Source organism: Bubalus bubalis, chromosome 10 (genome assembly GCF_019923935.1).
Source record: "Bubalus bubalis isolate 160015118507 breed Murrah chromosome 10, NDDB_SH_1, whole genome shotgun sequence".
Lineage (NCBI taxonomy): Eukaryota > Metazoa > Chordata > Mammalia > Artiodactyla > Bovidae > Bubalus > Bubalus bubalis.
In genome coordinates this window covers 39563787-39589022 of record NC_059166.1, presented here as the reverse complement: position 1 = coordinate 39589022, position 25236 = coordinate 39563787, and the positions used below count along the sequence as shown (strand labels likewise).

Below are 25236 nucleotides of genomic sequence, written 5' to 3'. Positions count from 1 at the left end.
TCTGCCCAAATAATCCACCAGTTCTACAGGTTTAGTTATTGTGAACTCACATTTGCTGGGAAATGGAAGAGAATTGTGGTATTCTTTTAAGTGATATATTAAGAGGGGCCAAAAGGAAATCTTTTTACCAGGAGTGTTCCCTGGTTGGAGGCAGGTAGCTTCAGGAAAAAGAATACAGGGAAGGAGGAACTTGTGGTGTGGGCAACAGAGAACTGGGAGTTACCTGGCAGAACATCTTATTAGGGTCTATGGACTATAAAACAGCATATGGAAAAGCCTGTTGATGGCTCATTATTCACCGAAATCTTCCCTCACCAACCCATAGTCTTCCATGTAGCAAAGGGATAGTGAAAATATGAGTATACATCCTATGGAGGGGAGTAAAGAGGGGTAAGACAAACCACTTGCCCCATAGTCTGTCTGCTTTGTAATCACCAAAATGATGTAATTTAAATCTTTCTTCCCTTGGTGATCCAATAAAATATTTTTAAAAAGAAAGAAAAACGGCCAAAAATATGTGAAGCAAATATCTAAGAAGAAAAAAATACAGAAGAGCATAAAAGAGCCACAAAGAGATGAACTAAATCCATGAGTAATTACAACAGATTGAATAACGTCCCTCCAAAACTCATGTCCCCGTGAAAACCTGTGAATGTGACCTTATTTGGAAATAGGGTCTTTGCAGATATAATCATGCAAAGTGAGGTCATACTGGACTAGAGTGGGCCCTACATCCAATATGACTGGTATTCTTACAAAAAGAACGGAATCTGGACACAGGCACAGAGAGAAGATGGCCACGTGAAGATGGAGAGAGAGATTGGATTTAACACTCACACAAGCCAAGGAAAGCCCAAGATTGTCAGCAACCATCAGAAACTAGGAAGAGGCAAGGCAGGATCCTCCCCTAGAGCCTTCAGGGAGAGCACAGCCCTGCTGATTTGGATTTCTAGCCTCCAAAACTGTGAGAGGATAAATTTCTGTTTCAAGCCAATCAGTTTGTGGTAACTTCTTATGGCAGCTCAAGGAAACTAGCACAGACACCAATGGTGCATTACTAATACTTGTATATCAGTTGCATTGTTCTTTCTTTACATGGAAATCTATTCTATTCACATACCAAAAAATTAGACTGTTGCACAGAAAAATAATATTATTTACTCACTACCAGAAAAACATGGACTTGGAGTTTTCTTCCACTTGTGCAAATTAGATAGGTACAAAAACCCTCCCCCACTACCTCTCCATCCTTTTTGTGATCATGACCATTCATTTATAAATTGGGATATCAGAGTATGAGGAAATAAATCTACATGGAGATAAATCTACAACCCAAACTCATTAGGATTATTATCTCCTCTATGACAAAATATGCTAACTGATCCAAACAATGATGAGGCCATTAGAATGATTGCACAGATAATATGGATAAATTACAGCATTTCTTTTAGGTATTGCTTTCTTTTCATTGTAATATATATTCAGGAATTATAAAGCATTTAGGATGAGATAAGCCTTGCTTTTCTAAGTTGTAGTAATGCCTTTTGAGGTGCTTAGAGGTTTTTTCCTCTACCTCAAGCTACTGGGATTAAGAATTCCTTCTCTAAATTAGTTTAATTTGCATCTAGGGAAATGTAAATTGTAATGGCACTAATATTTGGCCTTTAAATGCACTCAGAAATAATGATTATCAGAACTATCCTGCTGTGAGTTGTATGCTGGCAAAGTGGATTTAGCATGCAATGGTCTAAAGGGACCCAATCTTTGGTTGCACTTACATGTTGCCAAGTATCCTGACTTGAGTGCAGGTTTTGGATGAAAGCCCAGTTCTCAGAATTCTTATCTCAGTCCCAATGTCCAGGACCTGAATACAAATTATAATCATAATTATAATAGTACCAAGAGTGACAGCTAACATTCACTGAACATTTACTATGCTGTAGGCACCATGCTAAGAATTTTATCTACGTTACCTCATTTAACCATCACTAAGACTCTATGACATAAACGCTCTTATTATCTCTGTTTTATAAGTGAGGGAAAAGATTTATAAATGAAAAACAATTATACCTGTTGAGATCCACCCCAGCAGGGAATAGACACCACCTCCAAAAGAGGTAAATAAAGAGGGTTTAATGAAGTGACTATTTACAAAGTTGTTGGTAAGATTAGGGGAAACCAACAAGCAATTGTGAAAGGCTAATCCCATCAGAAAGTTCTTACTATCCCAGACTGGAACACTGTAAGAACAGCCAACAGCTTTTGGTAGAAGGACTCAGCCACTGCCAAGCTGACCTGATGGGCAGGTGGCTGGGATAATCAATACCCTGACCTGTCTTCCCTCTTTTTGATCTCCTGAACTACATCACATTGGCGGCCTCAACTAGAAACCATAGGATAAGGGAACTTGGTGATGCAGTCTCTAAAGGCTGGCCTCCTAAATACAGAGCCGGGTGGAGAAGACTGGAGAACAGATTTGGAGAGACAAATGACATCTAGGCAGCACAGTAACATACCCAGGACAGACAACTACTCAATGCTGAGTGAAGGCAAAGTGTAAACATGGGTCACGTCCCTGCACTTACCACTATACTGCGTACTGAGAAGGAAGAAACTCCCATAGAGAAACCAGTGGGGGTTGCAAGAGGATTCTTCTCTCCCCTACCCTTCTTGAAATCTGACTCTTTTTGACCCCATGGACTGTAACCCACCAGGCTCCTGTGTCCATGGAATTCTCCAGGCAAGAATACTGGAATGGGTTGCCATTCCCTTCTCCAGGGGATCTTTCTGACCCAGGGATCAAACCTGGGCTTCGTGCATTGCAGACAGATTTTTTTTTTTTTTTTTTTTTTACCATCTGAGCCATTAGGGACAAAGATTCATAGAGCCAAAGCTATGGTTTTTCCAGTAGTCATGTAGGGATGTGAGAGTTGGACCATAAAGAAGGCTGAGCGCCAAAGAATTGATACTTCCTAATTATAGTGATGGAGAAGACTCTTCAGAGTTCCTTGGAAAACAAGGAGATCAAACCAGTCAATCCTAAAGGAAATCAATCTGAATATTTATTGGAAGGACTGGATGCTGAAACTGAAGCTCCAATACTTTAGCCACCTGATTCGAAGAGTTAACTCACTGGAAAGGATTCTGACGCTGGAAAAGACTGAGGAAAGGAGGAGAAGGGGGTGACAGAAGATGAGATGGTTGGATGACATCACTAACTCAATGGACAGGAGTTTGAGCAAACTTTGGGAGATAATGGAGGAGAGGGAAGCTTGGTATGCTGCAGTCCATGGGGTCTGAAATAGTCCGGACATGACTTAGCAACTGAATGACAGCAACCCTTCTTGAAATCTATCTACAGCACCCCCTCCCCCAGCTGAGCTCTTAGTTTTCTGGGAGAGCTCCTTCAATGCAGACAGAGAGGATTTCAGCAGAAATATGGGTACACACAGCCTGCTCCCACTGGAATGTAAGCTCCTTAACACAGAGATTTTAATCAGCTTGTTCACTGCTGTGTCCCTATAAATTAAGTTACTGGGTTTGAAGAACTCTTTTGAACCAAAAGATGCTGAACAGTCCATCTTCAGAAAAAAACCTGCTAGCAACAGAATATGATCAATGAATTATTCTATCCACTCTGCTTATCCTTATAACTTCCCTGTTTAACTTTTGTGATTCTGGTCTTTGATTAGCTGTTGAATATTTTTTACAGTGGAAAGCTAATGAGTGCAATGTGTCTTGTTTGGTGCGAAGAGCTTTATGTAGATTTTCTTACTTGATCCTCATCATCACATTCCTCTGAGACCAACACTATTATTTTACTATTAAGGCACTGCAATGCAGATTCAGGTATATCTTATTCCAACCAATGAACTTTAAATTACTTCTCCCATTCTGCCTTTCTGATTCTGTTTCTCTATCACTGTTTAAAAGTAACAACTCCATTGGTGACACCCAGACTTTGATGGTACGAGGCCTTCACAGCACCTTTGATGGCTCGTGAACTATCACTCAAATCTGACGCAGCTCATAGTCTGACTCCAGCTCTGCTGGGGTAAGTCAGGATACCACCAGTCCTCGACCCTGCCAAGCATCAGCCCCTTCTGTATTATGTCTTCTACATACATGCCTTCAAAAAGCTGCTGTCTCTTCAAGCTCTTAGTTCCCTGACCCATCAACTACCTCCTTGATGAGTGCTGCAGGTTGCTTTGCAGTGCAGACTCCCCAAAGAAGCAATGAAAATGACTGTTCAACTTTACTGCTGTTGGGAGAATAATTGATTAGTGCCTCTCCTCCCTCTGCTGCCCCTCTGGACCATTTGCACACCGAGGCCACTCTCAGGCAATGCCTGAGCATGGCAGAGACTCTCAGGCAGGCCCAATCTGGCAAGATGTGGGGATTCTCCAATAGGTGGTGTTGTCTGAGGACTCCTCATTAGCCTGGATACACCTTTTTTGAAATTGTATATCCATCCAAACCTCGACTGCTCTTGGTCATCTACTTTCTCTCTCACATTTCACATATGTCAGACCTACATGTGGCTTGAAGACTCTTCCCACCTTCTCCAGTTCCTTCTCCCAATAAATCTCTTACATGTCTAATTCCATCTTGGTACCTGCTTCTTATTAAGCATGAATTGATGCAAGTGCACAGGAGATGGCCTAAGAAACAGTGGAAAGATAGGAATAGGGCATCATCAGAGAAAGGCAAGAAGGATGCCCTCCTAAATGGTAAGTGGAGCATAGACAGTTTCTGACACAAGTTGGCAGCTCAGTTGCTGGAGATTTCATGGGTGGTTACCTGGGAAAATGTCTGGGATGAAGGAAATATCGTTGCAGATTAAACAGTTCAGACATTTTCTTTTAATTGGAGGAGAACTGCTTTACAACGTTGTGGTAGTCTCTGCCGTACATCAAGGTGAATCCATTTGAAAGATATGAAGTAAAAATAGCCATCAATACAAGGATAGTGGACATGACTACTTATTTCTAAGTTGTTTTGATGCCCTACAGAGATGATGAGAAACTTTTGATCATTAACAGGCAGATAAATGCTGAGTGTGAAACAGACTTAGAGAAAGAATTTATGGTTGCCGGGGAGAAGGATGGGGGTGGGGTAGGGATAGTTAGAGAGTTTGGGATGGACATGTACACACTGTTATATTTAAAACTGGTAAACATGAAGGACCTAATGTATAGCACAGAGAATTCTGCTCAATGTTATGTGGCAGCTTGGATGGGAGGGCAGATTGAGAGAGAATGGATACATGTATATGTATGGCTGAGTCCCTTCACTGTTCACCTGAAACTATCACAGCATTGTTAATTGGCTAAACCCCAATACAAAATAAAAAGTTGAAAAAAAAGAAAGCTGAGTGTGAGATCCAAAGCATATCTTTGGGAGCTCACTGAGATGTCCTTGTCTAGGATACAGCAGAGCAATATCCTAGAGAGTTGATAGGTATGTTTCAGCGTTCCACAGATGCCCAAATGCTCACTTAAGGCAAGTTTGTTATGCTAAGGACCATGCCTGGGAAAAACTTGAGCCCCTGAAATATGGCATGACGTCATCTGGATGGGTGTTCCTCAAGATGTAGGTTCTACAGAGCCCTGTCAGACTGTTGGAATGGTGTATGTTCTTAGATGGGGGAGGGGGAGAATGTCTTCACATGTGAGGAAGAGAGCTCTGTCTTGTTAGGAAGAAATAGGGAGTGGTACTGCTGTTGCACAAGTTCTCATGTCTGTACAAGAGTGTACATGGAGCTAACAGCTTCCATTGGTGACCCCACAGCCCTTGCCTAGACCTGGTGACCATCTCACTGGAGTCTTCCTATTGTCAATTCTAGTGAACTCTGGGACTTGCGCTGAAAGTGGCACCCCAGCTCTTTTTCATGCCTACCTATCAGCTTCAGCTTACCTACACTTCAAAGAGTTATGTTCTGTTGCCTGAAAACAGCAGACCAAATTTGACCCAAGAAACCCAGCAAACATCTCAACCATCAACTGCAACCACACCTACCCCAGTAAGGTCTGAAGCCTTGGAGTGGGGAGCCTCCCTTCTAAGCTGTTCCTTCCACAGATATGCTTCCTCAACCCAACGGGTACTTTAGAGTTCTTTCTACACCCTTATAGTTACTCCCCTATAGTATGGTTTAATCATTGTTTATGCTAAAAATCTCTTGTTCATATTACAATATAGTTTCTGTTTCCTGACTAGACTCAGATTGATATGAGTATCTAGAATGTATATTAAAAAAATCCAGAATATAAGATTAAACAAGCAAACATTTACTGTCCAAGCCAGTATATTTAATATCTTGGTAAGGACCCCAACTGATGCAACAAACTCACTGCTAGTGTGGCTCTTAGATGCTTCAAAAAAGCTTATGGCCAATGTTGAGATAAATGGAAGTGCATGGGTTGCTTTGGCTGATGGCAGAGGAAGAAATAAAGAGGCTAAAAGAAGTAGGCATACTGGAATGAATGTATTAACAGGCCAGAAGATTATGTTCTACAGTGAAGCCCAGAGAACAGAGTGCATCATTCACCAACATGAAAATGGCAATGGTGGGAGGGGCATAAGCATCAGTAAATATTCATGGTGGACCCTCTCTGTAGGCTTGGCTGACTGTAGGGGAGGCAGTCACAGAACTGAGCTCAGTAACACTCAGCTCCAAAGTATTAGAACCTAGATGGGGGTACTTTCCCACCAGACACCAGTTACCATAATTACATGCAAGAGCAGAGGGTAGCCAAAAGGTCTTGAAGAACAGGGAACGGTGGAGATGGTTAACATAACATGGCACCTGTAGGGGCCAAACAGACCACTGGGCAATAAGCATTCTCCTTTACTTCTACAATCAGAAAAAAGGGTACCAATTCCTTGCTCAGTTTTCAGATCCAGAATCACCTGATTTAAAAGGCTCTCTAAAAAGAACACAGCAACACTGCTATAAGAACATACTGTAGTGACTTCCCTTGTTCTTCCCCATTGGGATGTACAGTGATATACTCAGCTGACTAGACACACTGAGGAAGGGGGAGTCCCCAGACAGATCAAGGTTAGTTTATTCAGCATCTGAATTGACAGATCCCAGAGGTCCAAAGCCCCTGGAGGAGAGCACGGCAACCCACTCCAGTATTCTTGTCTGGAGAATCCCCATGGACAGAGGAGCCTAGTGGGCTGCAGTCCATGGGGTCGCAAAGAGTCAGACATGACTGAGTGAGCACAGCAAGCACAGAAACCTAAATCATCATCGTTTCCATGTTCAGTTCAGTGCAGTCGCCCAGTCATGTCCGACTCTTTGCGACCTCATGAATCGCAGCACACCAGGCCTCCCTGTCCATCACCAACTCCCGGAGTTCACTCAGACTCATGTCCATTGAGTCAGTGACGCCATCCAGCCATCTCATCCTCTGTCGTCCCCTTCTCCTCCTGCCCCCAATCCCTCCCAGCATCAGAGTCTTTTCCATGTTAGAGCAGGGCTTATAGATGACAGGTAATAAATCCAGTTATGGTTAAAGTCTGGCCTACAAAGACACTCCCAGTGGTCATTTCTTTAGTTCCCTACCTTATAATTGGAATTGACATGTTAAACAGTTAAAGTAACCCCCACATTGGGTCCTCAACTTATGGACTAAGACCTATTCTAGTGGAGAAGACCAAACAGAAACCTTTGAAATGGCTCTGGTCTCAAAGAACCAAGATAGTAAGTCAAAAACAAAATAATCTCAGGAGGGATGCTGAAAATTAGTGCCACCATTAAAGGTGAAGATTAGTGCCACCATTAAAGCCTAAGAGATACAAGGATGGTGTTCCCAGTTAAATTTCTGTTGAGTTTGGTAGTCTGGTACTTGCAGAAACCAGATGTATCCCACTAAGCCTTAGGCATCTTTATGTAGAAAGAGAGCTGCTGCTACTGCTGCTAAGTCGCTTCAGTCGTGTCCAACTCTGTGCGACCCCATAGACGGCAGCCCACCAGGCTCCCCCATCCCTGGGATTCTCCAGGCAAGAACACTGGAGTGGGTTGCCATTTCCTTCTCCAGTGCATGAAAGTAAAAAGTGAAAATTGAAAGTGAAGTCGCTCAGACGTGTCCGACTCTGTGTGACCCCATGGACTGTAGCCTACCAGGCTCCTCCATCCATGGGATTTTCCAGGCAAGAATACTGGAGTGGGGTGCCATTGCCTTCTCTGAAAAAGAGAGCACATATTGTTATTTTGTTGCAATGATTATTGGGCACTCAAATTTCATCATTTGAACTCTGATTTATCACTCAAGTTATTGATAACTATAGATCATAGCAAATTAGAACAATTTGAGAGAGCAATACGGCTCTGATTTTGGACAAAGAAGACAACCTTTGGGATATATTATAATCATCCTAAATGTGTTCCATCAACAATAAACTTCATGACGTTCTCCAAAAAGGCACATGGCTGCATGGTACTTCAGTGCTCCAAGCTCCTCTTCATGGACTATTATTCACCCTATATTTTGTCAAATATACTATAATATCTATTTAAAAACTCAACACAAGAGTTACCTTTTCCAGGAAGTCTCCCTTAAACCCCTATCCACACACCAGGCTAACTGAGAGGTCCTTTCTTACTGCTCCAGTAATATCCCCTGCAGTTTTTTATTTGCAATAATCTCTCACCTTTATACTTGTCCATTAATATATCTGTCTCCCCACTGGGCTGTGAGCCGCTTGAAGGCAAGGATTGTATCTCATTCATCTTTGGGCCTCAGTGGTTTAGAATAGTGACTGGCTCACATTTGGTAGCCCATATATATTTGTTTAATGAATGAATAAATGACTTAATAAATTTAAATATTCTGTGTTGATGTTTGGATTGTGTACCGGTTCCTCAGAAAGCAGTACTCTCTGAGCGATTTCTTCCAGAACACATTAGACTATTTCATGAATGTGTATGCAGGCACATTTCCAATTTATCCTTTTGAACTGGAACAATACCCTGCTCCAGACCACCCAGCAAGAACCAGTCTCTGTGGTCAGTGCTCTGTAACCAGATTGAATCATCAGCTTTCAGTCTATTCTGGATGAAATTCTTGGCACAGTCATCTCCATGGAAGGTCAGGTGAGTTATCAACAGTAGAATTACTGACTATGGGTATGACTGAATCCCCACACCTGGCTCAGCAGCCACAGAGTGATGAGTCTGCTGATAGTCCCTTTAGATAATGTGGTTCCTCACTCTCAGCTTAAAGCATCACTTAACCAAGTTCCACAGAATTATGTCTGCCATGTGCCAGAGAGAATTCAACGGCTGTGCTAACATCTGTTGGATCACAGAAAAAGCAATAGAGTTCCAGAAAAATATCTACTTCTGCTTTATTGACTACGCCAAAGCCTTTGACTGTGTGGATCACAATAAACTGTGGAAAATTCTTAAAGAGATGAGAGTACCAGACCACCTCACCTGTCTCCTGAGAAATCTCTATGCAGGTCAAGAAGTAACAGTTAGAACCAGACATGGAAAAATGGACTGGTTCCAAATTGGGAAAGGAGTATGTCAAGGCTGTATACTGTCATCCTTCTTATTTAACTTACATGCAGAGTACATCATGCGAAATGCCAGGCTGGATGAAGCACAAGCTGGAATCAAGATTGCTGGGAGAAACATCAATAACCTCAGATATGCAGATGATGCAACCTTTATGGCAGAAAGCAAAGAGGAACTAAAGAGTCTCTTGATGAAAGTGAAAGAGGAGAGTGAAAAAGCTGGCTTGAAACTCAACATTCAAAAAACTAAGATCAGGGCATCTGGTCCCATCACTTCATGGCAAATAGATGGGGAAACGATGGGAACAGTTACAGACTTTATTTTCTTGGGCTCCAAAATCACTGAAGTTGGTGACTGCAGTCATGAAATTAAAAGATGCTTACTCCTTGGAAGAAAAGCCATCACCAGCCTAGACAGCATATTAAAAAGCAGAGACATTGCTTTGCCAACAAAGGTCCATCTAGTCAAAGCTATGGTTTTTCCAGTAGTCATGTATGGATGTGAGAGTTGGACTATAAAGAAAGCTGAGTGCCAAAGAATTGATGTTTTTGAAGTGTGGTGTTGGAGAAGACTCTTGAGAGTCCCTTGGACTGCAAGGAGATCCAACCAGTCCATCCTAAAGGAAATCAATTATGAATATTGATTGGAAGGACTGATGCTGAAGCTGAAGCTCCAACACTTTGACCACCTGATGTGAAGAACTGACTCATTGGAAAAGACCCTGATGCTGGGAAAAATTGAAGGCAGGAGGAGAAGAGGACAACAGAGGATTAGATGGTTGGATGGCATCACTGACTCAACAGACAAGAATTTGAGCAAGCTCCGGGAGTTGGTGATGGACAGGGAAGCCTAGTGTGCTTGCAGTCCATGGGGTTACAAAGAGTCTGACATGACTGAGCAACTGAACTGAACTAAACTTACCAGGTTCCACAGTCTGCCATGTGCCAGAGAGAAGACAGCTCGAACATGGCAGTCGGGTCAATCGTAGCTCAGCCTAACCAGAAGCTAACTCAGGTCAGTTCTTGTACTACTTTTCAAATCACACAACCCTGATCTCACCATCTGCTGCTGCAGTCAAAGCTACGACCAGGATGCAATGTCCCACTTACAGAAAGCCATGCATTACAGTACAATTAACATAAGTGATTGAACCTTCAAGCATCTCTACAGAGCAAATAATATGGTGGTTACTCTCTTTTATCTGCTTCAACTGTCTGATTTAGTCTTCCCAGGTTTGAAGTGTAACAATTGAGACATCTGTAAATGTGAGACATTAGTAAATCCAGATGTATGTCTTGACCAGTGCAGAAAGGATCCAACTGTACATTAGGACCAAATAACATCCCCATCATGGGTCCATTCTTCACATTGTTGTTTGGCGAGAGAGGGGGAGGAAAAGAAGTGGGGATACAGCTTTTGAATTAAATTAACTTGTATTCTCATCCAGTCTCTACCATTTCACAGTAGTGTGATCACAGACTAGTCACTTCATCTTATCATTTCTCAGTTCCATTGCCCGTAAAGTGGGACAATCTGCTTAACTGCGAAACTTGAGCCCCTTTTATCATATCATTCTTCTTCTCATTATAAGACATGATTTTTGCCCTTGGATAGCTAAAAGGGGAAAAGACTGAAAAACAATTAAAAGACAATCTAAACACCTCCCAGTTACTCATGGAAGGTTTGACCTGGGTTTCCAGGAAAACATCACGGATATAGGAATTAGGAAAGACATAAACCAATGTCTTCCCCAGTCTCTGATACTTTACTCCATAGAACAGATGCTATGGAATAACAATATGATGACCACTTAAGTTTAGCTGGATCAAAGCTGCCCACTTGGTCACCCTTCTGGGAGTCCCTACAGATACCAAAATCTGCAGATGCTCAAGTCCCTTTTAGAAAATTATCATAGTACAATGAATACGGTTGGCCCTCCAGACATCTCAGCATAGTTGATACCAAAATAAATCTTGACTATTTACTAGCTACTTGACTGTAGATTCTCATCTACACAACTGAGTTTATAATACATATCTCACTAGGTCAGAGTGAGAATAAAATATGATAGCATATCCATTCAAAAACATTCCACAAATAATTATTAAGTTCTTCTTTGCTTCCTTACCACTCAGGTGGCAGTGATTAATAAGAAACATTCTTGTTCATTTGTAATCATTCTTAAGGAGTCTGAAGTGAATGCTCATAGTAGAGGCCTGCCACAATATGCTGCTCTATAAATAGCAGTCGATAGAAATAGAATTCTGCCAGCCAGAAGGATGTCAACTATATAAAGCCACATGGGAGACACATTCTGAACCCCATGTCTACAACAAAATGCTTTGCGTATGGTCCCACTATGATCTTTATTACACAATTTTGTGGCCATGGGCACACTCATAAAGATTATTGCAAAGCATTTTAGTTCTAGAGGACTCCAAGGATAATTTATACCAACCCATAATAAAAAACTCCCACTGATATATATTTTTAATGCATCCTATATATATACGTATCATTTCTCTAAACTTAATAAAAAGTAGCATTTAGTTCCAAAACATATTCCCCCAAGTTGGATGATACTACTTATTACCTATGCATGGCTCTAGGTGTATCAATCTAAACTGAATTTTATAGAATTTCTTCTGGCTGAGCATCTGTTTTTCTCATTCCACACTGAGTAAGTTATCAGATTTAATTTTGAAATATGAAAGCTATTATCCAAAATGTACCGATATTTCCAGGTGTGCTTTATGGAAGTGTAGAACTACTTCTCAGAAGCATAAAACAGTTGTTGAAAAATGCTTTAAAGTGCCAACAAGTTAGAAGTCTTATGAGTTGAGCAGGGTCAGGCTCAGAGAAGTTGAACCCCGAGGTCCATTTGCCCCAGTCCCACAGTCCTGATGTGCCTTCTGTTCAGACCTCTGACAGTCTACAATCAAAAGGGAATATAATACATTCTATTCTGAGGGTTAAAAGCTCTACTTTACTTCATGTAAACATTTAAAATATACCACACAATTTTAGCTCCATTTGGCACTTCTTTATTGGTTTATATACCACATGCCTCGAAAACAGCCCAGGCTCTCTAAAACTTAGAGAAGATGAAATATCTTCAGGCAGCCTTTATATTCCTTTTTTTTTTTTTTTTTTTGGATCATTTTAAAAGTCTTTATTGAACTTGTTGTAATACTGTTTTCTGGCTGTGAGGCATATGGGATCTTAGTTCCCTGACTAGGGACTAAACCTGCACCCCTTGCACTGGAAGGCAAAGTCTTAACCACTGAACCATCAGGGAAATCCCCTATATTCGAAAGTATTTGATCTGTAAAGCTTCAAGTGGAAACATCAGTGATCTTCTCTAGTGATTAGACTTGTGGAAAACTCACATAACTAAAAGTCATGAGACTGATTAATGGCCAAAATCCCAATTCAGTGATTTCCTATTAGAAATATCATACACTTCCCTGGTGGCTTAGACAGTAAAGCGTCTGTCTACAATGTGAGAGCTGGGTTCAACCCCTGGGTTGGGAAGATTCCCTGGAGAAGGAAATGGCAACCCACTCCAGTACTTCTTACCTTGAAAATCCCATGGACGGAGGAGCTTGGTGCAGGCTACTATCCATGGGGTTGCAAAGAGTCGGGCACGACTGAGCGACTTCACTCACTTTCACACAGCTTACACACAGATAATCTGTGCATTTATATGAAGGACAGAAAAGACGTTTACATAGAAACGTAGAAATCTTTTTACATAGAAAGATTACATAAGAAACCTGTCATGAGAAGAATGCAGTTTGCTGACTTTGTATCTTTTTCTTCTTTAACCAGCATTTATTGATACTTAAAATGTTCTGGGTTATATGCAAAGTGCTGTTCAGAAAAAATAAAATAAGACAATTGCTTTGACTTATGGAGCATTTACACTGTGTCAAATATTTTGCAAAAATGATCTCATTATCTCATGTAATTACTACAAAAATGTGAAATGTTACAAAGCCCACTTGAATAAATGAGAAAGTTGAGGCTCAGAGAAATTAACTTGCACAATTAGAGTAGTAAGTAGTAGGCTCTTGTTTTAGTTACTAAGTCATGTCCAACTCTTCTGTGACCGCATGTACTGTAACTCACGAGGCTCCTCTGTCCATGGGATTTTCCAGGCAAGAATATTGGAGTGGGTTGCCATTTTCTCCAGGGGATCTTCCTGACTCTGGAATCGAACCTGCATCTCCTGCACTGGCAAGCGGATTCTTTACCACTGAGCCTCCAGGGAAGCCTGGTAAGTATTGACAATAGGACTGGGAATCAAATCCAGATCTACTTTCCTACAAAACTCAAGTTCTTGCCATCACATCATGGTACTTTTAATTTAATACAGGTGTGAGCAAACTAAGGCCTGTGTTCAAAATCCAGCCTATAGCTTGCTTCTGTAAATAAAGTTTTATTGGAATACAGCCACGCTCCTTCACTTATGTTTTACTGTGATTGCTTTCTCTCTACAGGAGCGGAGTTGAGCAGTTGCAATAGAGACCATATGGACTACAAAGCCAAAAAATATTTAACATCTAGTTCTTTCACAAAGTAAGTTTCTTGAACCTTGATTTAAGATATGATATTTGCTCAAGGAAATGGAAGAGAAATCAAAAATGGAAGAGAAACAGGAAAACAATTAAGATACAACTTAAAAGTCTACCTATTCCATATGGCTACCCTTGCTTGGTTCCCAGGAAGACAAAATCTGAGACAGATTATGTGCCAATATTCTATTAGCAAGTGCAGTGCCAGGGAAGAAGTGGGAAATAAGGTAGGGAAAAAGAGGAAGCCCACACTAAATAGTGCATTACCCAGATTGGCCAGTTTCTGAAGAAAGCATAGCTGGTTGTGAGGCATGTGGGATTTTTCCAAAGAGGCTGTTTGGAACAATCTCAGAACACTGCTCACCCTTCAGGGGAAGCTGAGACCATCAGTGGTATTAGAATATAAAGTGAACTGCAGAATCTGTGGGAGCTATCACTGTGGCTGCTCAAGCTGGGAAGCCAGGTGACACCTGAGACCCAGGGGATAGAAAATGTTGCAGAAATAGGGACCGAGGCAATATTGGTCTATTACAACTCACCCCATGCACCTCTCAGATCTGTTTTCACTCTTCACTATAACCAAATCTCATACATGAACAGGATGTCCTCACTTCCTGCCTGAGAAAAGTTGTTATGTCACATTCTTGAAACTAACACCCAGTTATAATCTCCTAGGTAGACTTCAACAGGATTTTCAACCTAAGCTATAATCACTGATGATGCAGCAGTTGCTCTTGGAGCTAGAGTTAATACTGATCATCTCCCTTCTCTTTCTCATTCCAGACTTCCCTCTCCCTTGGCCAGCATTATACTTGCTTGCTCAGTCACCCAAGTCAAGTCCGACTCTGCCATCCCAAGGACTGTAGCCTGCCAGACTCCTCTACCCATGAGATTTTTGAGGCAAGAATCCTGGAGTAGGTTGCCACTTCCTTCTCCAGGGGATCATCCTGACCCAGGGATTGGACCCACATCTTCTGAGTCTCCTGTGTTGGCAGGTGGATTCTTTACCCCTGAACTACCTGGGAAGCATTGTATTAACTCAGTGGAATTATGCTGATAATCATTCCCAAGGAGTCTACACCCTAAGTTGTCTTACCAGGGTTGATGGAATTGCCCATTCACACTTATCCCTGGCCATAGAAATACCAATAGATAATCCAGTGATTTCCTTGGGTATAAGATATAATTTTTCTAGACCCTCAATTTTGTAGTCTCCATACATGTTCTTTATGGTAATTAGGGTTAATTATCTCATACTTTGTTGGTTTATTTTGTTGGTTGATGCTTAATACAAAATGGCCAAGTGGTAATCACAACTTCCAGTTCAGCGGATCTTACTTTGTCTCCTGGAAGAAGTACCCCACCCTTAAATGACTGAGGAATACAACTTGACAGAGCCTAACATTGCAGGAAGCAGAAATCATCTGAAATTCCATAAATGGATAGCTGCAAATGATGGCAATAAAATCAATCTTACCTCCACCTTATGTTAGTTTGGATTATCCAAGAAATATCTCCCTCCAAAATACAATCGTTTGTATAAATTATTCATCAGGGAAATTTTCTGTGACTGACAAAGGGAAAGGAACAGGAATAGACAATGAGAGGGTACCATGCAGGTCTGATATCTATGAAAGGAGACAGGGGAGGCATAATGCTATCCCTGTTATATGAATGAAAAAACTCTTTCCATCCTTTTTGTGGCCAGAGATAAGGGAAGAATTCCCCTAAATTGCGTCAGAGTCTTATTGATGCCATGGCAGCTGAGGGTGAAGCTACCAATGGCCCCTTACCACTGCCACTAAGTTTACCGCAGTCCTTATTCATCAGTTGTGATCAATCTGGGTTTTCTGGAGGTCTAGGTAGGTAAATTAATGGGAACTTGATGAAGACCATTTTGCATCTTTTAACTGTGTGATAGTGGTGCTAATTTTTTCAATACCTCTTACATCATTTGTTATATCAGAGGTTATATCACTTCTACTATGCTTCTCCTGGCCAGGAAGAGTTGGTGGTTAATTTCAGGAGCTTTCAACTGATCCTTCTATGAAAGAATTCTATCAGCTGCTATGTATATATCTGAAGTATAACCACAGGGTGGATCTATTAAGCCACTGAACTCACAGTGAGAAAAACTTGGGCTAAAAGTCCATGTAGTATCTGACCTCCATAAACCCGTGCTCTACCCAGAGGACCAGCATGGTATTTCAGGTCTCCTCTCAGTATCAGGGCTTCCCTGGTGGTTTAGATGGTACAGAATCCACTGCAATGCAGGAGACCTGGGTTCAATCCCTGGGTCAGGAACTGTAGCCCCCCAGGCTCCTCTGTCCATGGGATTTCCCAGGCAAGAATACTGGAGTGGGTTGTCATTTCCTTCTCCAGGTGATCTTCCTGACCTAGGAACTCAACCCATGTCTCCTACACTGGCAGGTGGGTTTTTGTTTTTGTTTTTGTTTTACCACTAAGCCACCAGGGAAGCCCTCCACTTCTATAGGCCATGGCTACATTCAAGCTTCAAGGACTCATCTCAGCAAATTAAGACCAGAAATAGACATCCTTCCAGAACACCGAATCCTGAGTCATGTGTGAGACCCCCATGATGATGGACTATCTCTTACCCACTCATATATTACACCTTCCCCTAGTCAGCCCCCTCAATACCCCAATGTATTCCTATGTTTCTACTTATATGTGTGTATATGCATATGCTGGTACTACTATTTTGTATGTAAATGCCTTTTCTTGAAGCAGCCTTGTACTTCCCTGCTCAGCCTGTGCTAAAATCTGACCCCAGTTATTATCTGGACACAATAAAATATGCAGTGGGGCAGACCTTGATGAAAACCAGCATCATCTTCTGAGGCACCAAATTAAAGTGAAGTAATTGAGTACTCTCTAGATAAGCAGAAGCTCCTGGCCTCTGCAAGAAGGACGGACTTGCTTCTCATGGACAGAGAATTCAAGATAAGTTGGGGGGTAATAATTCTCAAACTCATGCACGCAAATGTCCTCATCCTAATTATTTTTAGGATCCCCACTCTTTCCCTAGCAGAGTCATGCGTTAGATGTAGAACTGCTGAGGCTGCACATTTAGGTTTTTTTGCAGACTTACCACCCTTATACTCAGATGAAAGGCTTGCATTTTAGCCTAGTCATTCTCACAGGAGATTAAAGTTTTACTAAGATGCCATAAGGCCCTTTGACTCTTACAGCATGACACAGGTTAACAACTGTCTACAGCCTATAATTTTTTTTTTTTTTTTGCAAGGCTTCTGATGATGTCAAAAGCAGCCACCCAACAACATAATCCTTATAATTATCATCATCCCCATAATGTTCAAGCACAGAAGACACAATGTTCTTATACCATGTCATTCACCTGTACTTCAACTCAATTAACAAGAGCAAAAGCTTTAATAATTGCAATGCCATGGCATACCAGGGAGCATTACTACAACCCTTCTTATACCAGTTACTTTATTCTATATATTCTACAGCTATGTGACTCAAAACATGATCCACGGACCAGCAGCACTGGCATCACTTGGGAGCTGGTTAGAAATGCAGAATCTGAGGCCCAACCCAAGAGTATTGAATCAGAATCTGCATTTTATTGAATTCCCCAGGTAATTCTTACAAACATCAGTATGTAAGGCACTTGCTCTACACTAAAATAGATCCTGAAGCAAAGTGAATATGCTACTCGCTTTTTGGAAGGTATAATCTCAGTGAAACAAGAGAAAGGGAAGAAGGAAACAGGCACAGAAAAAGGAAAGCAAATCCAATTCATAACAACTTCTAAAAAAAACCCACAGGTTGGAAATTGGTCACATAGTATTTCTCCAGAGAACTCACATAGAACCCTAACAACTTGGAACAATCTGTTTCTGGGAGGTTGGCAGCAGAAAAGTGAGCAATTTGCTGGTTCATTTCTATTTTTTTGCCTTCTGTTGGTCAAACGCTGCTGCTAAGTCACTTCAGTTGTGTCCGACTCTGTGCGACCCATAGATGGCAGCCCACCAGGCTTCCCGTCCCTGGGATTCTCCAGGCAAGAACACTGGAGTGGGTTGCCACCCAAATATGTTAACTTCCTAGCACTTACTGATATATTACCAGGCCCCTCCTTTCCACTATCTGGGAAGCCAGACCTTCTATGGGTTCTATTGGACCATATCTGTGTGGAACATTCAAGAATTTTAAAGATGTGGCTCTTTTGTCCTGTTTTTTTTTTTGTTTGTTTGTTTTTGTTTTTGTTTTACAGTTTCTCATCAGAAATCTGTTATTATTCTTAGATTTGTTCCTCATTTGTTTTTGGTTTCTCTGGCTGCCTACACGATTTTCTTTTTGTCCTTGGTTTCCTGTCATTTGAAGATAAACTGTTTGTATCTGGGTGTTTTGTATGTTTGTTTTATCCTACTGATATATGTGAGCTTCTTTGACCTGTTGATTGGAAAATGGTTAATTTTGGAAAATTCTTGGCCATTATTTCTATAAATATTTCTTCTGCCCCATGTCTTCCTCTTCTTCCTGTATCCCAATTACACATTGTTAGACTTTTGATACTGTTCCACAGATCTTGGATTTCTGTTCTGCTCCCCCTTCCTCTCTTCTTTCTCCTATTTTTTCAATTTGGGCAATTTTTATCAACTTATCATTAAGTATACTGATTCCTCCCTTGGATATACTGATTCTACTGATGACTCAATAGGCATGGTAGGCATTTTTCATCTCTTTAAAGTGACTTTTCCTAGCATTTGATTCTTTCCTACAGTTTCTATGTCTCATCTGGTATTACTCATCTAATTGTGCATATTGACTACCTTTTCCATGAGATCCTTTGACATATTAATAATAGATATTTCAAATTTCCTGTCTGAAAGTTCCAGTACTTGTGCTATATGTCCAGTCTATTAATTGCTTTGTCTCTTGAAGTTGTTATATCTTTTCTTGCTTCCTTGTATGCCTTATAATTTTTTATTGATAGTTGAGTATCTTGTGCAGTAGAGACTGAGGTAAATAGATTTTATGTATGGAATTATTCATACCATTTCTTCTTCTGGGTCTTTAGTATGGGGGAAGGGAGTTTGAGTCAATCTAGTCAGAAATTTAAATGGGTCCATGGAATGCTGATACTATTTTCAGTGCATCATATTTTCAAATTCCCATAGAATTACTTTGATTTTATTGTGGTGGTTGGTATGTCAGAGGGTTTTCCTCACTATTTCCTGCACCTCACCTTTAGGTCTTCCTTTGTTCTTCTGCATCAGATAGATCTCTCAGCACATTCCTGCCCACCTCCCAGTAGTCGACTGCTAATAGCTATTGCTTTAAGATTCTTAGTCTCTGTTTTGGAAAGAGGAGGAAGAATGCTTTTCTGTTGCTCTTATTAAGTTTTAGTTTTAGGCAGGAATTGTTTCCCTAGGTTGTACTGGTGGGGTCCTCTTGTGATCCTGCCCTATCCCCAGCTGTAGAAGACCTCTAATGATCTAGGATCAGGAGTGTTCTTGTTCTTCCCTCAGAGGTAAAAAATATTTCTCAGGTCCTTGCCACCAGCTGCCATGTCTTCACCAAAATCCTAATTGCCCATAGGGGTCACTGGCCTTTCCCCAGCAGCTTAGGAATTTTGTTCCTTATGGGAACAAATAGGAGTAAAGGACTTGGGCTGGATTTCATGACCTTCTTATCATGGATGCTGTCCCCCTCTCCCAGATCCTAGGATGGTACTCTCACCCTACCCCTACTGTTTTTGGTGACTACTCTGAGATCTATGGACAAGAGCCTGAAAATGGTGCTGTTTCCCCTTTTGTCTCCTGCTTTCCAGAATTCTGTATTCTCATTCTGGCCTCTGTTTGGCTTTATGCAATTTGTGAACATTTTTAGTAGAATTTTTCCTACTAGTTTTGCAATGGCTGGTTGCATCAGCCCCAGGTAAACCCTAATTGCTCCTGTTTTGTCTCTCCTTGGAGGTTCCTGTGTTACCTTAGATTTTGGATTAGTTGGTTGCCCGGTGATCTCAGCTTTCTGATGGTTTCATGAAAAATCATGATTTTTCAGATCATCTGGCTGTTTGCTATTGTTATTGTTCTGTTGTAAGTCTGAGAGTGATATTCTTTCCAGCTTTCTACACATTAAATAGCATGAAAATTTAAAAATCATCTCAGATTACTATGAAACAGTAGAATGTCTGTTTCTGGCTTTCTTGTACTTATTCTTACTTCTGGTCCCATATCCAACTTTGGAACCTTTGGTTTTACAGCCCTTTGGTCCTCATCTCCCAGCTTGATGGGCTCACCATTCATGCATGGGTTTATCCACTTCCTCGGTTTTTATGTACTATCTTCCTCTGATCTTATGTGAGAAAGTCTCATTTCAGCATGTAGTTCTTATGTATCCACCTCTGGGGACACAGAGGTAGAATGGCATCTCCTACAGCAATTCCTTTTCCAAATTGGGTAAAGAGGTCAACAGTAAAGTAAAATTTTCCTAAAATGCCTTGAACATTTTTTTGGAAAAATTTTAATTTAAATTAACATTTGGTAAACTGTATCAGACATCTATAATAATTTATCTAATATTTTCTCAATTCCTATTTTACTTCATCCATTGCCATAAAAACCACTTTTGGTGAGTGAAACTGATAGCACTTTTTCTCCATGGTACCATACAGCTCTTATTTTCTGCACATTATATTAAAATTGAAAGAAAATAAAAGTATTTACCTACAGTTCCTGTCAACAAATAAAAATTTCAATTTTTCTATGTCTTCACCTAACCCATGTTCATGTACATGTAATAATTTTAGGTAGTTGATTTAAATTTGTATTCTGGTAGGGACTTTGTTTCTGAAGTTTGCCTATTTGTTTTCCATAATATGCCATTATGATAATCTGTTCATGTTGCTAAATATTCATTACACTTCTCATTTAATAGCTGAATACTATTCAACGATATTTGTGTACCCTAATTTAATTACATGCCCCAAAGGTTTGTTCCCAGAAATTTCAGTAATAAACATTGCTCTTAAAACCACCAATCTACTCCTTGTTTCTATGAATATGGATCACTTAGATTCCATGTACAAGTGAGATCATACCATATATATCCTTCTCTGACTTATTTCACTCAGCATAAGCCATCAAGGTATATATGCACATTGTCACAAATGACAGAATTTCCTTCTTTTATAGGCTGAATAATATCACTCTGTGTGTGTGTGTGTACATCACATCACATCCTCTGTATCCATTCCTCTGCTGACACATTGTTTCCACGTCTTGGCTATGATGGATACCCTACAATGAACATGGAAGTGCAAATATCTCTTTGAGGTATTGATTTCATTTCCTCTGGATATACACTCAGAGGTGATATTGTTGTATTATATGGTAGTTCTATTTTTAATTTTTTTGAGGACCCTCCATAATGTTTTCCACAGTGGCTCCACTAATTTACACTCCCAAAAATGGTACACAAGAGTTCCCTTTTTTCCACATCGCCTCCAATACTTATCTCTTGTCTTCCTGATAAGAGCCATTCTAACAGATGTGAGGTGATATCTCATTGTGATTTTGATTTACATTTACCTGATGATTAGTGGTGTTGAGCATCTCTTCAGTTACTTATTAGACGTTTGTATTCTTTGGGGAAGCAAGTCCATCTGGACATCGGCATCTTGTCCAAGGCCATTGGAATCATGAACTCCTTCGTCAACGACATCTTTGAGCACATCGCTGGTGAGGCATCACGCCTGGCGCATTACAACAAGCGCTCAACTATCACATCCAGGGAGATCCAGACCACTGTGCGCTTGCTGCTACCTGGGGAGCTGGCCAAGCATGCCATGTCTGAGGGCACTAAGGCTGTCACCAAGTATACCAGCTCCAAGTAAATATAATATGCCTAGCCACTGTTAACAGAGAAGGCAATGGCATCCCACTCCAGTACTCTTGCCTGGAAAATCCTATGGACGGAGGGCCTGGTGGGCTGTAGTCCATGGGGGTCACTAAGTGTCAGAGACGACTGAGCAACTTCACTTTCACGTCACTTTTCTTTGGGGAAAATGTCTGTTTAGGTCCTTTCACCATTATTTGAATTTTTTGGTGAATTGTATAAGTTCCTTATATAGTTTGTATATTAATCCCTTATTATATATTTGGTTTGTAAATATTTTCTGTCATCACATAGGTTGCCTTTTCATTTTATTGTTTCTTTTGCTATGTGGAAACTTTTCAGTTTGATGTAATCCCACTTATTAATTTTTGCTTTTGCTACTTCTGCAACAACAACAAAAAATCCTTTTTGTGTCATATACAAAAAACCACGGCCAAGAGCAATGTCAAGGCATTTTTACAACATTTTCTTCTAGTAGTTTTAAGTCTTTGATTCAATGTTAGTTCATTTTTTGTGTGTGTGAGCAGTGTAAGAGAGGGGTCCAATTTCATTTATTTTTTGCAAATCCAGTTTTCTCAACACCATTTATTAAAGAGACTGTAATTTCTCCACTGGATATTCTTAGCTCTCTTGTCAAATATTAGTTGACTGTTTGTGTGAGGATTTATTTCTGGGCTCTTGATAGTGTTCCATTTGTCTGTCTGCCTGTTTTTGCCACTACCATACTGTTTTGAATACTACAGCTCTGTAATATAGTTTGAAATCAAGAAATGTGATGCTTTCAGCTATGTTCTTCTTTCTCAAGATTGTTTGGCTTTTTGGGGTCTTTTATGGTTCCATACAAATTTTAGGATTTTTTTATTTCTGTGAAAAATGTCATTAGAATTTTGATGGAGATTGCATTGAATCTATAGATGATTTGGGGTAGTGTGATCATTTTAGCAATATTAATTCTTCCAATCCATAAACACGGGATATCTTTCCATTTGTGTCTTCAATTTCGTTCATCACTGTCTTATAGTTTTCAGCATACAGATCTTCCACCACTTTTGTTTAATTTATTCCTAAGTATTTTCTTGTTTTTGATGCTATACAATTGGGAAAGTTTTCATTATTTCTTTTTCAGACAGCTTGTTATTACTGTATAGAAAGACAGTTGATTTTTGTATGGTTTCTTTCATTTGGCATAATGTTTTAAGGCTTATTCTTGTGGTATGTATCGATATTTGATTCCTTTTTATGACCAAATAACATTCCATTGTATGGATATGCCACATTTTACTTACTTATTCATCAGTTGACGAATATTTGGGTGATTTCCACCTTTTGGCTATTATCAGTAATGCTGGTACAAACATTCATAAACAGCGTTCTGAGTGGGCATGTATTTTCATTTCTCTTGGGTATATATATCCAGGAGTGGAGTTGCTGGGTCATGTGGTAACTCTGTGCTTACTCTTTTAAGGAACTGCCAGACTGTTTTCCAAAATGGCTACATACTATTTTGCATTTCTATCAGCAGCATATGAGTGTTCCAATTTTGCTACATCCTCACCATCACTTGTTATTACCTGGCTTCTTTATTCTAGCCATGTTAGTAGGTGTAAAATGGTATTTCATTGTGTCTTTGATGTACATTTCCCAGATGGTTAATGATATCCAGCACGTTCTCTTGTGTTTAATGGCCATTTATATTTCTTCTTTGGAGAGGTGTCTATTCAGATTCTTTGCTCAGTTTTTAATTGGGTTATTTGTCTTTTTATTCCTGAGTTGTAAGAGTTTTTTAATCTATTCTAGATAGAAGCCTCTATCAGATATATGATTTGCTAATGTGTATAGTATCTTATTTGGCATGTTTTAGTAATTCTCCACATGTTCACAGTCTTCTTTTAGACACATTTCCTACATTCAATTTAACTTCATGCATGCTTTGTAGTTAAATTCTTCAAATTAAATGCACTGGATACACATTCAGTATGATGCCTTCATCAACATTTCTATTAGATTCATAATACTATGTACACAAACATATGGAGGGACTGTACTGTAGCAGTTCTGTGAGAGGAAGGGAGAGCTCTAGAGGTAAAGAGTCTGAGTTCTAACACTGGCTCCACCATGTACTAGCTATGGTACTTAGGATGTTACTTCACCTCACTAAGGTTTAATTTCCTCATCTGTAAAATGAGGCTAATAACATACACTATATAATGATGGATTACTGATGAAGCTAGGCTAATGTAGTAACAACTTGACCATAATTTAAGACAAAAATAGTGATAGCTATTATGTATATTATTGTTGTGTTTACTCTATTCCAAATAATCTTAAGATTCTATGTATATGATTTAATTCTCAGAATTATATGAAGTTGATATTATAATAAATATTTTCCTTTTCTTAATATGTATACACTATTAAATATTATTATTATTATATAGTCATAAAATACCACACTCAATAACTATTGCCTACCTAAATATAATTATTGGATTAGAATATCTGTAAGACATATTTACATTTTATTTCTCAAAATCTTGGTTTGTTTACCTAGTCTTATGGATTCATTATTTAAACATTATACTTCATTTGTTTAATAAAGAATATTAGCAAAGTTTGTTTTGGCTTCTTATTAAATTCTTTAGTAAACATTCACAAATTTATGTGAATGGATTTTTGTACTCTTTTCCTCAAACATGTTTTAGTGATTTATATTCACTCATCACATTAATGAAAGAAATGTTGAATGATTAATTTAAATGTTTATTTTAAAAAGTGACCAGAGGAAAATATTTTAGGAGATAGAAATTTTGGAACAGCACATATTTAAAGACAAAGAAGGAAAAAGTTTTGTGATATGTGGTATTAAATTCCACTGTCCCTGAAAACAGTTATCAAGCCTTTTATATTTGCTCAATTTATAATTTATAGATGGCACTCCAGTACCAATTATAAAAACATATTTTGGAGGGTTGCTGAAAGTTTGTAGAGGCAGCTTTTATTGTTAACAGATACATTTATGTACAGGCTTTTCTGACCTTTGATAAACAGTGTATATGCTCAGATTCAACATTATTTATTTGAGCACTTAACATAGAGGTGAATACTATAACATTACTGATACTTCATTTATTACTAAGAACAAGGCACAGAGGTAGGTTTTATTATAACTCCTATTTATACAGAATGAAGACATTGCATGTCTTAACAAAAGTTCTTCAGCTTCAAACAGTTAAGGAAGATGTA

General features: G+C 39.7%; 1 long non-coding RNA gene across 2 annotated transcripts in view; it reads right to left on the bottom strand.

Annotated features, from left to right (window-relative positions):
• The window catches only part of LOC123327692, a 65103-nt gene that overhangs the window by 22951 nt on the left and 16916 nt on the right, over positions 1-25236 (bottom strand). For both annotated transcript variants that reach the window (XR_006542356.1, XR_006542357.1), the window contains exon 3: positions 1779-1864. This is a non-coding gene — a long non-coding RNA (uncharacterized LOC123327692). The remainder of the gene's footprint in view (positions 1-1778; positions 1865-25236) is intronic.